Consider the following 13,056-nt stretch of genomic DNA (forward strand, 5'->3'; position numbering starts at 1 on the left):
AGATCCCACTTGGGGCTGGCAGGAATTCTGGAGGGCAGAGAGGTTGCTCTCTCCCACAAATGTAGAGGTCACAGAGGATAACCTCATGCATATAGCTCTAGAGATTGAATGCAACATTCTCCAAGATTGTGAGTAAGGACAAGGGGATATTTGAAAAGACAGAATTTGGACTACTTGGGGGTTTAATTTTTTTTTTATTCTTAAATATTAGATCCATCTAGAATTTCTTCTGAGTCTCTACTTAAAAGTCATGTAATGGGACATTCTCTGAGCACCTTACTGAAACCCCTGTGACTGCCACCATCTGCAATGCACAGGGCTTCTGCTTCCCTTTCCTGCTTTAGGCCATGTGCCTCCTCCCTTCCCCACTAAAACGTACGATCCAGGAGGAACTATATCTATTTTGTTCACTGTTATTTCTCTGGTGGTGCCTAGGACAAAGTGGTACTGGGGACATATGACAGGTGCCTGATAAATATTTGTTAAGTGGATGAATACAAGTTTGAGATCCCCTGGGACATCCAGTGGAGTGGTCCAGGAATGAGAAGTCAGGAACTCAGGGGAAAATCTAGGTAGGGACTGGGAGTTATCAGCTCTTGATGGGAACTGAAGCTGGGAGGCTGGATGATATTACCTGGTGACAGTTCTGCATTTAAGGGAAAAAGGCTTTGCTTGTTTGATTGAGGTGATGTAGGATTCCAGAAGAGAAGGTGGTGTCATCCCCAGCCAGACCTGGCCACAGAGCATAAGTGGATCATCAAGAACGCCATCAAATGCAGCTACCTCTTCCGGTTTTCCTTGGACAAAGCTAGCAACTTCTTGGAAAGTTCTGTGATGTCACAAGAGACAAAACAGCCAACAACACCATTTATCATTTATGGAAAAGCACTTTAATAATTCACTGCTTCAATTAACATTTGCTGTTAATCAAGATTTCATGTCTGAAAACATCATCCCCAAGCTCAGCAGGTCAGTTTGGAATCAAGCTCCATCTGTCTGTCATGAAGCCCAGGGGGATGGACACAAGGAGACAAATGCCAGGCCTGCTTAAAGCAGGAAGTGGGGGCCACTGGCCAAAGCAGGCTGCTCCTAGGAGTCAGGGACCCCATGGAGTTAGGGAGCAAACCTGCATCTCTAAAAGAAGCCTGAACTTTCCAAAGGAAACAGCAGAGTGTTTTTCTCTACACGAGAGGAAGAGATTACTACTTAAAGTCTCTGTCACATCCCCTCTAATACAAGATTATTTCACTCCATTTCTTCCTTTCCTGCAAACTGAAAAGACAATCTGTAACAAATTGTCCCCCTATTTGATCATTTATAATCTGATCATTTGCTAATAGCTGTTTCTGCCATAAGGTAGCACTGCCTCCAGGAACAGGGAACCAGCAAGAAAGGATACTTTTTACCATTTATTGTTACCAATGCTGCCATTATGTCTACTATTCTAAGATGTATAAAAAAATTTTTTTTCTGGAGAGAATGGAAGAGAGAGCGAGAGCGTGAGCAGGAAGGGGCAAAGGGAGAAGGAGGGAGAGAATCTCAAGCAGGCTCCACACTGAGCGTGGAGCCCAACACAGGGCTCGATATCACAACCCTGAGATCACAACCTGAGCAGAAATCAAGAGTCGGATCCTTAACTGAGTGAGCCTCTAGGAGCCTCTAGGAACCCCAGATAAAATCTTATTTAAAAATTGTGGCTGCCAAGCATGTTTTAGTGAAATGAAACCATATTTACAGATTACTAAATAGCATCAAATGACCAGATACTATTATTTGACTTACATATCAGTTACTTAATCTCTCTGAGCCTCAGTTTCTCCACCTATAGAATAGAAGTAATATACTCAGAAAGTTGTTGTAACTATTGAATGAAGCATGGAAAAAAACACTTTGCACATTACCTGTCTCCTAGGAAGCACTAAAATGCTTTAGTCATGTGTTACAGGTGAGCTGCATTTCATACCCCCCTGGAGATAAAAAGTGAGCACATGCCTTTATTTTTTCAATTATACACTTTGGCCTTTTCATTCATTCAATAAACATTTATTGAATGACTACTATGTACTGGACAATGTTCTAGGAGCTAAGAATCCATTCAAAATTCTAGCTCCTGTGAAATTTGCAGTCAAAGCCTGGAAGAGATAAGTAAAGGAATAAATTCATAGCTGGCCACTCATTCAATTATTCATTCATCTTTCACCACTCCTTTCCCACCCCCTCAAACTAGACCATAAACTAGTAGTTAGCTTGGAATTAGATGTTGATAGATGATAGATAGATAGATAGATAGATAGATAGATAGATAAAAATAACTAAGAAAATGTTAAGTGTCTATAAATATCCAAGTGATGAGTGTGGGGGCTACCCTAACTTGGGTGTCCAAGAAAGGCCCTTCTGAAGCTATGACATGGAAGCTAAGGAGTCAGGGGAAGTGCAACGCAGGCAAAGGTAACAGCTGGTGTCCAGGCCCTGAGGTGGGAATAAATATCCCATTCCAGAAACAGAAAATCATGTGGCTGGGATGCAGTGGGCAGAGGAAGAACTAGAGAGGAGGTCAGGCCTTGGAGGATCTGTGAGCCAGTACAAGGAGATGTGCATTTCTTATGAGCAGGAAGGTCAGCCCCTGGAGTGTTTTGGCAGGAAAATAGCAAGACTGATTTATATTTTCAAAAGTTTACTCTGTACAGAGAGTGAATTCTACAGGGGCAGGGGGCTGAAACAGGAGAAACCAGGAGAGCATACCAGTGGCCCAAACCAGCAGCATAGCAGCAGATGGGATTCTTTTTGATTTTGGAGGTAGAATCATCAAGGATTACCAAAAGATTAGAAATAAGGAAAGGAAAAACAGAATCTAAGATTTCTGGCAACTTTGAGAAATCCAGTCTCTCCTGGTTAAAGCTGCCACCATGTCCAGATATGCAAGAGCATTAGAAGCTTGCTTGTTTGAAGGAATCCATCTTGCTTCCAAAAATATATGAAGAAGGAAACCCGGAAAGCACATTCATCCCCTAGCCTACACAGTTCCCACGGCTGTCTTGCAGTACTTGAACACTGGTTTCAGCAGGTCAGAGGATGGTGGTGTACAGCTGCAGCAACAATCCTACAAAAATCCTTCATGGCCACAGCACTGCTTCAGCCTTGGATTTCAAACTCATAACTTGGTCAGCACAAAAATACAAATACATGTGGAGACTTTCCCCCACAGTTCCACTGGGGTGGCTGAGTCTCTGCCATTGCCAACCTCAATCACATATTGAAGCAAAGCTCCTAACCCCACTCCAGACCCTTGGCCACAGCCCAGATACACCCATGGATAGTTCCTGTTTGGAGTCCTCTGTATCATTTTCAGCACTGGGTCTCATGTTTGCCATGTAGACGGGCTCTTAAAGGTTTCCTATCATCAAATCTCCTTATGCAAATTATCTCATGTTTTCCCCTGAGCTCAGCATTTGCTTGGTTACATAAAGAGGAAAAATGCCCTTTTAAACCTAGTCCCACAGCAAAGTGGGCCTACTGGTCACACATTTAAATAACTAACCACTCAAATGTCTTGCTCACAGTGAGGGAAATCTTCCCAATTGCTATCTCCATCCAAAGAAGCAGAAGACCACCATAAAGCCACATTTTCTACCTCAAAAGTCATCTACTAATATAAACACTAATGAACATATATTTCTCCCATAAAAAAATGTGACTGTGTAAAAATATATTCTGAAAGATACAAGTGGTAGATGAGCCAAAGCAAGAACAGAGACTGACAATCCAACAGGAACATAATTTATCTTGGTGGCAGGTGGGGAGCATGCCCTTTTGAGCTGAGATGAACTGACTCTTAAATTAATTGGAGCAAGCAGCATCCATTCTGCATAGCAAGGACAGGCCTTTTAGAGCTACTGTAGTTCCTTCTGCAAAAGCAGGCCAGGCTCAGAGATTGCCAAATGCTCTTTAACACAATCATGATGAGGTTTATTGTTCCAAGATGGGCAAAGCTCAGAATCATACCGATAACAAATTACTTCTCTCTTGGCATATATTAAACCATGGTGTTTTTTTTTAACAAAGACAATGTTCACTTGAAATGTGTTTATATATGTTAGGTGAAATAATAACAAACAAATAAACAAACAAAAACCCAACTGGTATTCAGTTTTCTCTTAGGAAATGAAAGTTAAGCCTTGCCTCACCCTTCTCAACCTAGCAATGACCTGAGAAGCAAACTGCGAGGAGCCTGGTAGAGAAACTTGAGACACTGCTGGAGTCTGCGAAATGCAAAGGATGAAACTCTTAATCCTAAAGGATGAAGGGAGTCCCATGAGGGCAGAGGAAGGGTGCAAGAAGGGTCTGGAAGAATGGAGAGATGTAGAAGGGAAAGCGGGAGCTGACATAGGCAGAGAGAAGGAGGAGCCAGTGGAAGCTAGTACCCCCTGGGGCACATCTGTGCAAAGGGTCAAGTACATCTTCCGTGGCACAAACTAGACCGAGCTCTGAGCTTGTTCTCCCCACACCACGCTCCTACGCTGAGATGACCTCATCCCTCCCTTCTGTTATTATAGTTCTGCCTATTTTTCTGATGGAGAACAGCCAGGCTCTGGCAGAGTAGCCAGAGGAAGACTTTGTTGTCCCTCGTCCCATCACAGGGTCCAGGGTGAGACATTTTTGAAGGGTTATTAGCCCATGTGGATTATTCAACCACAACTGGTTTTCAGCAGTTATTATTTCAACAAAGATCACCCCTCTAAATATGGGAGACTCAATTGCCTTGCACAGAGCAGAGCCGGGAAGAAAGGACCATACCACACACAGATTACAGTGTGAGGCCAGAGACTCCACTCATGTGTGACTACAGGGAGGACTGGCAAATCTCTTCGCTCTTATATCTTGGTTTACAGAACATATGTGCTCTAGTAAAATCAGTTGTGTAGTTAATTTAAATAAACTAGATATTCCCTTTTATTTCTGTTATCAATTTAGACCTTATAAATCCAATGGGAGAAGTTCTGAAAGAAGATATTAGCAGGTGAGTATAGAAGGTTTCTATGTATCAAAAACTAACCCAATACAGAAAGACAAATGATAAACCAGAGGAAATATTTGCAAACAGACCAAGTGTTAATTATTTCAAAACATGCAAATAACAACAATGATGTGAATTTTTCACCTTTCACACTGAAGATTTTTAAATGACAATGCTCAATACTGGCAAGGGTGTAGTATAATGGTTTCTGGATAGCAATTTGGTAATAGGTTTCAAGACCTTTAAAAATGTTCATATACTCTGATCTATGAATTTTACTTCTGGAATAGATGTCAAGGAAACAATATAAAATAGGATCAAAGATTGAAGCACACAGCTGTCCTTGGAAGCATTATTTATAAGAACCAATATTTGGAAAATGATTAGGGAAGTTATGATAAATCCATACACTAGGACACGGTACTGCTATTGAAATGCTTGTGAAAGTTTTCAATGATATAGAAAAATTGTAATGCACTGTTGGTGGGAATGTGAACTGGTACAGCCACCCTGGAAAACTGTGTGGAGGTTCCTCAAAGAGTTAAAAATAGACCTGCCCTACAACCCAGCAATTGCACTACTGGGTGTTTACCCCAAAGACACAGATGCAGTGAAACGCCAGGATACCTGCACTCCAATGTTTATGGCAGCAATGTCCACAATAGCCAAACTGTGGAGGGAGCCTCGGTGTCCATCGAAAGATGAATGAATACAGAAGATGTGGTTTATGTATACAATGGAATATTACTCAGCCATTAGAAATGATGAATACCCACCATTTGCTTCGATGTAGATGGAACTGGAGGGTATTATGCTGAGTGAAGTCAGTCGGAGAAGGACAATCATTATATGGTTTCACTCATATGGGGAATATAAAAAAATAGTGAAAGGGATTATAGGGGAAAGGAGAGAAAATGAGCGGAAAAAATTAGAGAGGGTGACAAACCATGAGAGATACCTAACTCTGGGAAAAGAACAAGGGGTAGTGGAAGGGGAGGTGGGCGGGGGATGGGGTGACTGGGTGACGGACACTGAGGGGGCACTTGACAGGATGAGCACTGGGTGTTATACAATATGTTGGCAAATGGAACTTCAATAAAAAAGAAAATATATATTAAAAATAAATAAATAAAAGCTGGAGAGGCAGGGAGATTCCAACCAGGAAAAAAAAAAAGAAAAATTATGATGACAATTTTTTAATTAAAAAATTAAAAAATTCTTTTTTAAATTAAAAATGCAAGATATTAATTTACATCCACGATGTGATTTCAACTATATCAAATTTCACTGCCGAAGATCTGGGAAGGAATAGATTAAAATGCTATCACCTCCTTTAAACAGGTAGGATTGATTTTTCTGCTTCTTTACATTATTATGCTATTTCTACACTTTCTGCACAGAGAAAATGCTTTTATAATTTAAAAAATTATTAAATATAAAACACAGATACACCTTAAAAGGAACCAAGACTCTGGAGAAATGGCTGAATTCAAAGTTGTGGTATGAGATTTATAAGACGAGTCTGCTGCATTTTGTTGGTATCCAAAAACAAGGGAGCTCTTGAAGACTGTTGAAATGAGTCCTATCAAAAGAACATGGAGCCAATGTGAAGAGGCTCTCATAAGCCTAACATGAGACAACTTGAGCTCCAAGAAGAAAAATATTTGCAAGTAACTAAGACACATTAAATATGTCAAAAACAACGCCTGAATTCATAATGTTATGGAAATAAAAATCACTGGTCCTTTGGAAGCTCAAGGGACTTGAATTATCATTTAGAAAGCTAGAAGATGAAGAGAAATAATGAAGAACTTATTCTGTTGTTGTCGTTTTCTGTACAAACTACACCTTAAGGCACTGTTTCCTAAGTGTGGTCCCTGGGACAGCAGTGATCACCTGAGAACTGGTTCCCAGTGCCACACCCCAGACCTCTCTTGAGACTGAATCAAAATTCTGGGGTTGAGCATAAAAGGATTAAGAGTAGGCTCTCTGAGCATCACATTAAAGTCTGGTTCCTCTGGTTTTGTTCTGTCATTTTCTCACCAACTACAAGGCTCTGCTATGGCCTTTCCTTCTCAAAAAGACATAAAACCTGAGGTTCTTGAGTGGGCTCAAAGGGAAGAGACTAGGTGGGTCTTTCAGCCTGCTCTCCATGACATACAGATCAACCTGGCCAAGGTGAGAATTCTGGATGCAAGTGCTCACACACCTCAACTATGGATCACACTGGAGGGTGGGGCCAAAGTCCTGACTATATTGATGCTTCTGTCAGCCTTTGTCTCAGGTCATGTAATGTCCCCCAAATAGCACTAAACTACACAAGTCACAGGTCAGTTCTTTCAAACCAATAAGCAAGTAATTCCAATCTTTTGTAAACTGTTCCACAGCTTAGAGAAAGGTTATAAAGCTGTCATAACACTGGAATCAAAACTAGACATTGTTGCACTGAATAGGGGTGATAGGATGCTACCAACTAGTGCTGTGTATGAATGATGATTCAAAAACCCTACACTGATGATTCAAAAACAGCCTACCTGGCTGGCTTAGTCAGTAGAGCCTGTGGCTCTTGATCTCAAGGTTTCAAGTTCAGACCCCATGTTGGATATAGAAATTACTTAAAAATAAAATCTTAGAAAATGAATTAAAAGGGATACCTGGGTGGCTCAGTCGGTTAAGTGCCTGCCTTCAGCTTAGGTCACGATCTCTGGATTCTGGGATTGAGCTCCCATCAGGGTCCCTGCTCAGTGGGGAGTCTGCTTCTCCCTCTGCTTCTGCCCCTCTCCCTGCTGGTGCTCACTCTCTCTCTCTGTCTCTCTCACTCTCTTTCTCAAATAAATAAATAAAAATCTTTAAAAAAAAGAAACAAAAACAAACTCCTACATAAGGAAATTCAGGTAACATCCAAACAAAGAGTGGGGTTTACTTAATACCAATTTACCAATGTTAGCTCCTCCACTGTGACAAATGTAGCATGGCAATGTAAAATATTAATTACGGGGGGAAATGGGTGAGGAGTATATGGAAACTCTCTGTGGTATCTTTGTAACATTTCTGTACATCAAATATTCTTATAAAATTTAAAGTTTGTATAAAAATTTTTAAAACCTACTTAAAAGTTAATCATGCCACTCTTGCCTAGGAAGGGCTCAAGTCATGCTCAGATGCATGGGCAAATGAAACATACTCAAAGGATCCTATGACAGTGGCTCTCACTGTATCCATGAGACCTCTTTGGCTTCCTGTTTAACCACGGCTGAAACTGAAGGATGTATACCCCTCCCTGCCTGACATTTCTTTCCTGGATTTCTAACTACCACTTCCTCATATTTTAAAATAAGTACCAAAACCCAGTGTGGGTAATAACTAGTGACAGTATGCTGCTTTGGAGGCACAGAGACACTTCCTCAAAAGACCACGTATCTCTTGACAGCAAGTTCTGACTACCTATTCTTAGAGCAAAAGAGACATACCAGAAAGTTTCCCCAAAGAGGTTCAAACTCTATCTTCAAGAAAGTCAGATCCACCAAATAGATGCCAAGTCCCACAAGCCTGAAAACTGGAACAACAGTAGTTGGTTTTCACACCCAGGAAAATTTTCCCTGGCCTCATTCTTACTGACCAAAATGGTCAGGCAGGAACAAGAAGCATGAGCCTGTGCTGCGCAGCGGGGAAGGCCACTGCTTCCACTTAGACACAGTACTCTGCTACAACATCACCCCGTGGACCACTTTTGATAATATAGAATACCGGGATGCTTTGTGGCTATAAATCTGGCCTGGTGGCCCATGATTGATTTCTCACCTATGATTAATATGCTTGAGTCAAAAACAGATCTGAAAGACACCAAAAAAATTTCTGGGACAAACACCATGGATTACATAATGGACCCCACTATCAACCATAGGATTGGGGAGGAGGGGTACTGTTTCAACAGTTTCCTCTTCATTGATTATAGACAGCAAAACCAATGCCTTGATTCTCTTTCACCGCTGAATCTTCAATGCTAGGCAAGGTTCTTGACACACAATATGTGTTTAATAAATATTATTAAATATGTTTGTTTAATTTCTGGACAGAAAATGCATTGAGACCAATATGACGATAAACTTTGTATCCTTTGGACCATATAACTTATCTTGGTAAATGAATACTTTAACATATGGGTATTAACACAGTTGAATGAGTTAGTCTTCCCAAAGCCTTGATCTCCTTAAATCTGATCACAGGGCTTAAAGGCCTTTCCATCCATGGGCTCCGCTTACAGACAGGTCTAGGGGATCTTGGCCTGAAATTAATAGAATTCCAATCTGTATCATCTTTTGTTTAAAATAAATTAGAACAAGTGTGAATTTCCCCCACTCACTCACTTCTTCAGATGATTAGTGACCCTGGGAAAATACTGAACACTCAGAAAAAGATCAAACAAATTTTGGAGGGAGAAGTCTACCAATTGTGACCTAAGATCCCCAAGCTATCAAAGGAGTATGAAGTGGTTTAATTGGTTCCTCGAGAAGACAGCAGTTGGATCAGACATTGGCCCCCTAAACCACTTGCCATTGTGTTGGCTCACAGAGGCTCCAATGATCTGAACAGGGAACTTCCTTCAAACAGCCCCTGCAGTCAGTGAGAGAACGAGTCACCCTCATTGTTCTATCAGGTGCAGGCCGCATTTATTCTGGGTTTGCTCTTTTAATCCTCTGTGAGCCATCCACATGGGTAAGGCCTCTGGTCTATTATCGGAGTGTAATCTTTTCACTTTCAAAATAGCTTCTCTCTGGAGCCAGAAAGCTTAAATAGGGCACCGGAGTGCTAATCAGCTCCTGTTCGTGTGTGGGAATGGCAAGCCATCTGTGTAACAGCCAAAACAGAGAAGCTGGATTCCCTTGGTCTGACCCAGGAATGCAGGAATGCCACCATCAGCTCCTATGCCAAAGACACTTGCCTGAGTTCCAATTAGTGTAAAAGGGGAGAAAGTAGCAGTCGGGCAGAGGAGATCGATGTACTTCAGCTGTGGATAAACACAATTTCTCTGGTGCCCTTAGACTATTGCTAGAATCAGAAGTTTCTGGGCTAAATTCACTACCACAACATGAAGGAAAAGATTTCTTCTGAATCATCTATCTTTTGACTTGATACAGAAACATGAGTTTATTTTCCTAGGACATTCTCCTCCTTGGTCAGGATTTACGCACCCATTTTCATTTTATGATCATTCAAACATTGATCTTTAATCAGAAAAAAAAGAAAATAAAATGCTAAATTTTTATACATAGTTATTAATCCTATTTGTTCTTAGATTTATAACCATGTCAGGTTACACCAGAAGCCATTTTAATTAGTTTTTTTTGCTTTTGTTTTTCAATCTGAGGGAGGAAAACACCTGTCTAATCCTCCTTTGGGGGTTAGAGCAAGCCCAGTAGGAGCAATTGGCAGGAGAGCCCAATGCCAGAGCTGGGTGCTGACAGTCTCAGTGAGGGTAGAAAGAGTTGGAGACCAAAGGGCCTAGAAGTAGATAATGCCAGAAGATGAGAATATGTCATGTCTTAGAGAATAATAATGACCAAAGCCAGGAACATTGATTGCATCTCCAATATTCCACATACCCAATATCCAACCCAACAGCAAACTCTTTCAGTTATACCTTCAAAGTATGTTGAGAATTCCATTACTTCTTTCTGCCTCTACCATTGCAACCTCATCCAGGCCACTTTCACTCTTTCCTACATAGTCTGATAGACTCCCAACTGCTCTCCTTTCTTCTGATTTTACCTCCCCTACCCTAAGCCAATTCTCCATATGACAGTCCAAGTTATCTTTTCAAAACATATCAGATGATTGCACTTCCCTACTCAAAACATTTCAAAAGTAATAGTTTCAGGTTAAAGCCAAAGTCTTGACCACGGCTTGAAAGGCCCTTGTCCTCACTATTGCTATGACCCCATCTCTTATCAGTCTTCTTCCACCCACTCTGTTGCAGCCTTTACATTAGCATTTCCCTCTACTGGGATGTTCTTCCCATCAGACAAAGCACGATTCTCACTCTCAGTTCCTTCCAATCTCTGTTCAAGCATCACCTTATTTGAGAAGCCCTCCATGATCACACTACATAAAATACTAACTCCTAGTACTCCTTGTCTCTCTCTTGCTGATATATTTTTCTTCATATCTATATATCTGTGTAGATGACCATATATATATATTTATATATAGATATGTATATGTTTATATTTTGCCTCCACCCCACAACCAGTATCAGGCGGTAAGTTCCATTAGGTCAGGGACTTTGTTTTAGTCACTGATGTATCCCTACCACCTAGAACAGAGTCTAGTATATGACAGACATTCAATCAATATTTGTTGAATAAATAAATGTATGAATCCCACATTTGGCATTTTGTTCAGCAAGAAAGGACAGAATTATAACCAAGAGACAAAGGTAAGGACCAGAAGCCAGGAGGACATAACAACAGAAGCACTAGGAGCTGGAGCAGAATCAAAGACAGAAGGGTCCATGGTTCAAAAGCCTGAAAGTCACTTTTATTGCCCACCAGATGCTTGATATGGAATATGTCAACCTGATTGGAAGCCTGAGTTTCCCAGAACCAGGAAACTAGTAGTTTGAGGACTCCACTTCATATTATCCTTGGGGAAATTGGAACATTTCCTAATCTCCAGAACCTGTTCCATTTTCTGGAGTTCTCCAGGCTCTAAGGAGACTATTTTGTGTTGTCTTCATCTTTGTATTTTGACTGTCTGATCTATTGCCAAGCACACGACATGTGCTTGATAAATGAATGTTGAACTGAACTGTGAGTATATCAAGAATTCCCTTTGCAAACTTGTGGAAGATGGGATGAATCCTGGATCTGGAGATGGGCTGAACTGTCTGATATCCATCCCATTCTGTACTGTCCCTTCTCTCCAGAGTCCTTGTAACTCTTCTCATCCTAATCTTTCATCCTTGAAAGATAATATAGGACCAAATCAGGACTGAGACATCTACTTTAGAGTATGGTCTTCAAGCGGGGTCTGTTCTTTCTTAGAACAGCATCTATTCTTTCATAGCCTGTGTCTAAACATAGAGCCACCCTCTCCTTCTTTGCCCCACAGCATTTTTTGAATTCTAGCAAACTTGAATATAAATTTTTCTGGACACAAATTCTCGTATGTCTTCTCTTTGTCCTTCATTTCAGTCTTATTCATACAAATGTTTATTAAGTTATTGTCCCATGAATAGTGCACGCAAGGCAGTCTCTGGTTGAGTACTCTTCATTCCTCTTGGCATGTTTTTAGGTATCTGAGCTGATGAGACAGCTCCCTCTACAGTCTCCTCGGTATCTTCATATGGCTCTTCCTTTGTCTTTGCTAATGTATTTTATTTTTAAGTCAGAATTATCCAATTCTCTTAAAGCCAACATTCCATTTAAAGTCTTCCACTGCAGAACTACAATCTTATTTTCTTCTTGTCTTTAGAATATCTACCACTTTCAAATCTAATACCAACCTTTCTCTTTTTCTCAATTTTTCCATCACCAACAAATTCCTCCTTATTGGTTAGAATTAGGCCCTGTACTAGTCAAGATTCTCCAGAGAAACAGAATATAAATATCCTATTTATTTATCATATATATATTATATATGTATATATATAATATATATACACACATACAAGTAAATATATTTATTATTTTTAAAAGAATATTGCACCTCTAAGTTACATATATTATACAAATGATAAATATTTTTATTTTTTGAAACAAATATACATATTTGATAAAGAGAGAGGAAGAGATTGATTTACTATAAAAGAAACTGACTCACATGATTATGCATACTAAGACGTTTCAAGATCGGCCATCAGCAAGCTAGAGAGCCAGGACAGCTGATGGTATAGTTCCAGTCCAAGAGCCATAAACAGCTGAGAGTTCAGTTTGAGTCTGAAGAAAATAACAATATTCTAGTTCCAGCAGTCAGGCAGGAGGAATTCCTTTTTACTAATGGGGGCGGAAGGGTCAGGCTTTTTGGTTTATTCAGGCCATCAA

General features: G+C 40.4%; 1 long non-coding RNA gene across 1 annotated transcript in view; it reads right to left on the minus strand.

Moving 5' to 3' along the window:
* Positions 1-207: 207 nt before the first annotated feature.
* The window catches only part of LOC121476598, a 30,536-nt gene continuing 17,687 nt past the window's right edge, over positions 208-13,056 (minus strand). Inside the window, exon 3 of the long non-coding RNA XR_005983968.1 lies at positions 208-829. This is a non-coding gene — a long non-coding RNA (uncharacterized LOC121476598). The remainder of the gene's footprint in view (positions 830-13,056) is intronic.

The sequence above is a fragment of the Vulpes lagopus genome, chromosome 15, assembly GCF_018345385.1.
Source record: "Vulpes lagopus strain Blue_001 chromosome 15, ASM1834538v1, whole genome shotgun sequence".
Taxonomy (NCBI): Eukaryota; Metazoa; Chordata; class Mammalia; order Carnivora; family Canidae; genus Vulpes; species Vulpes lagopus.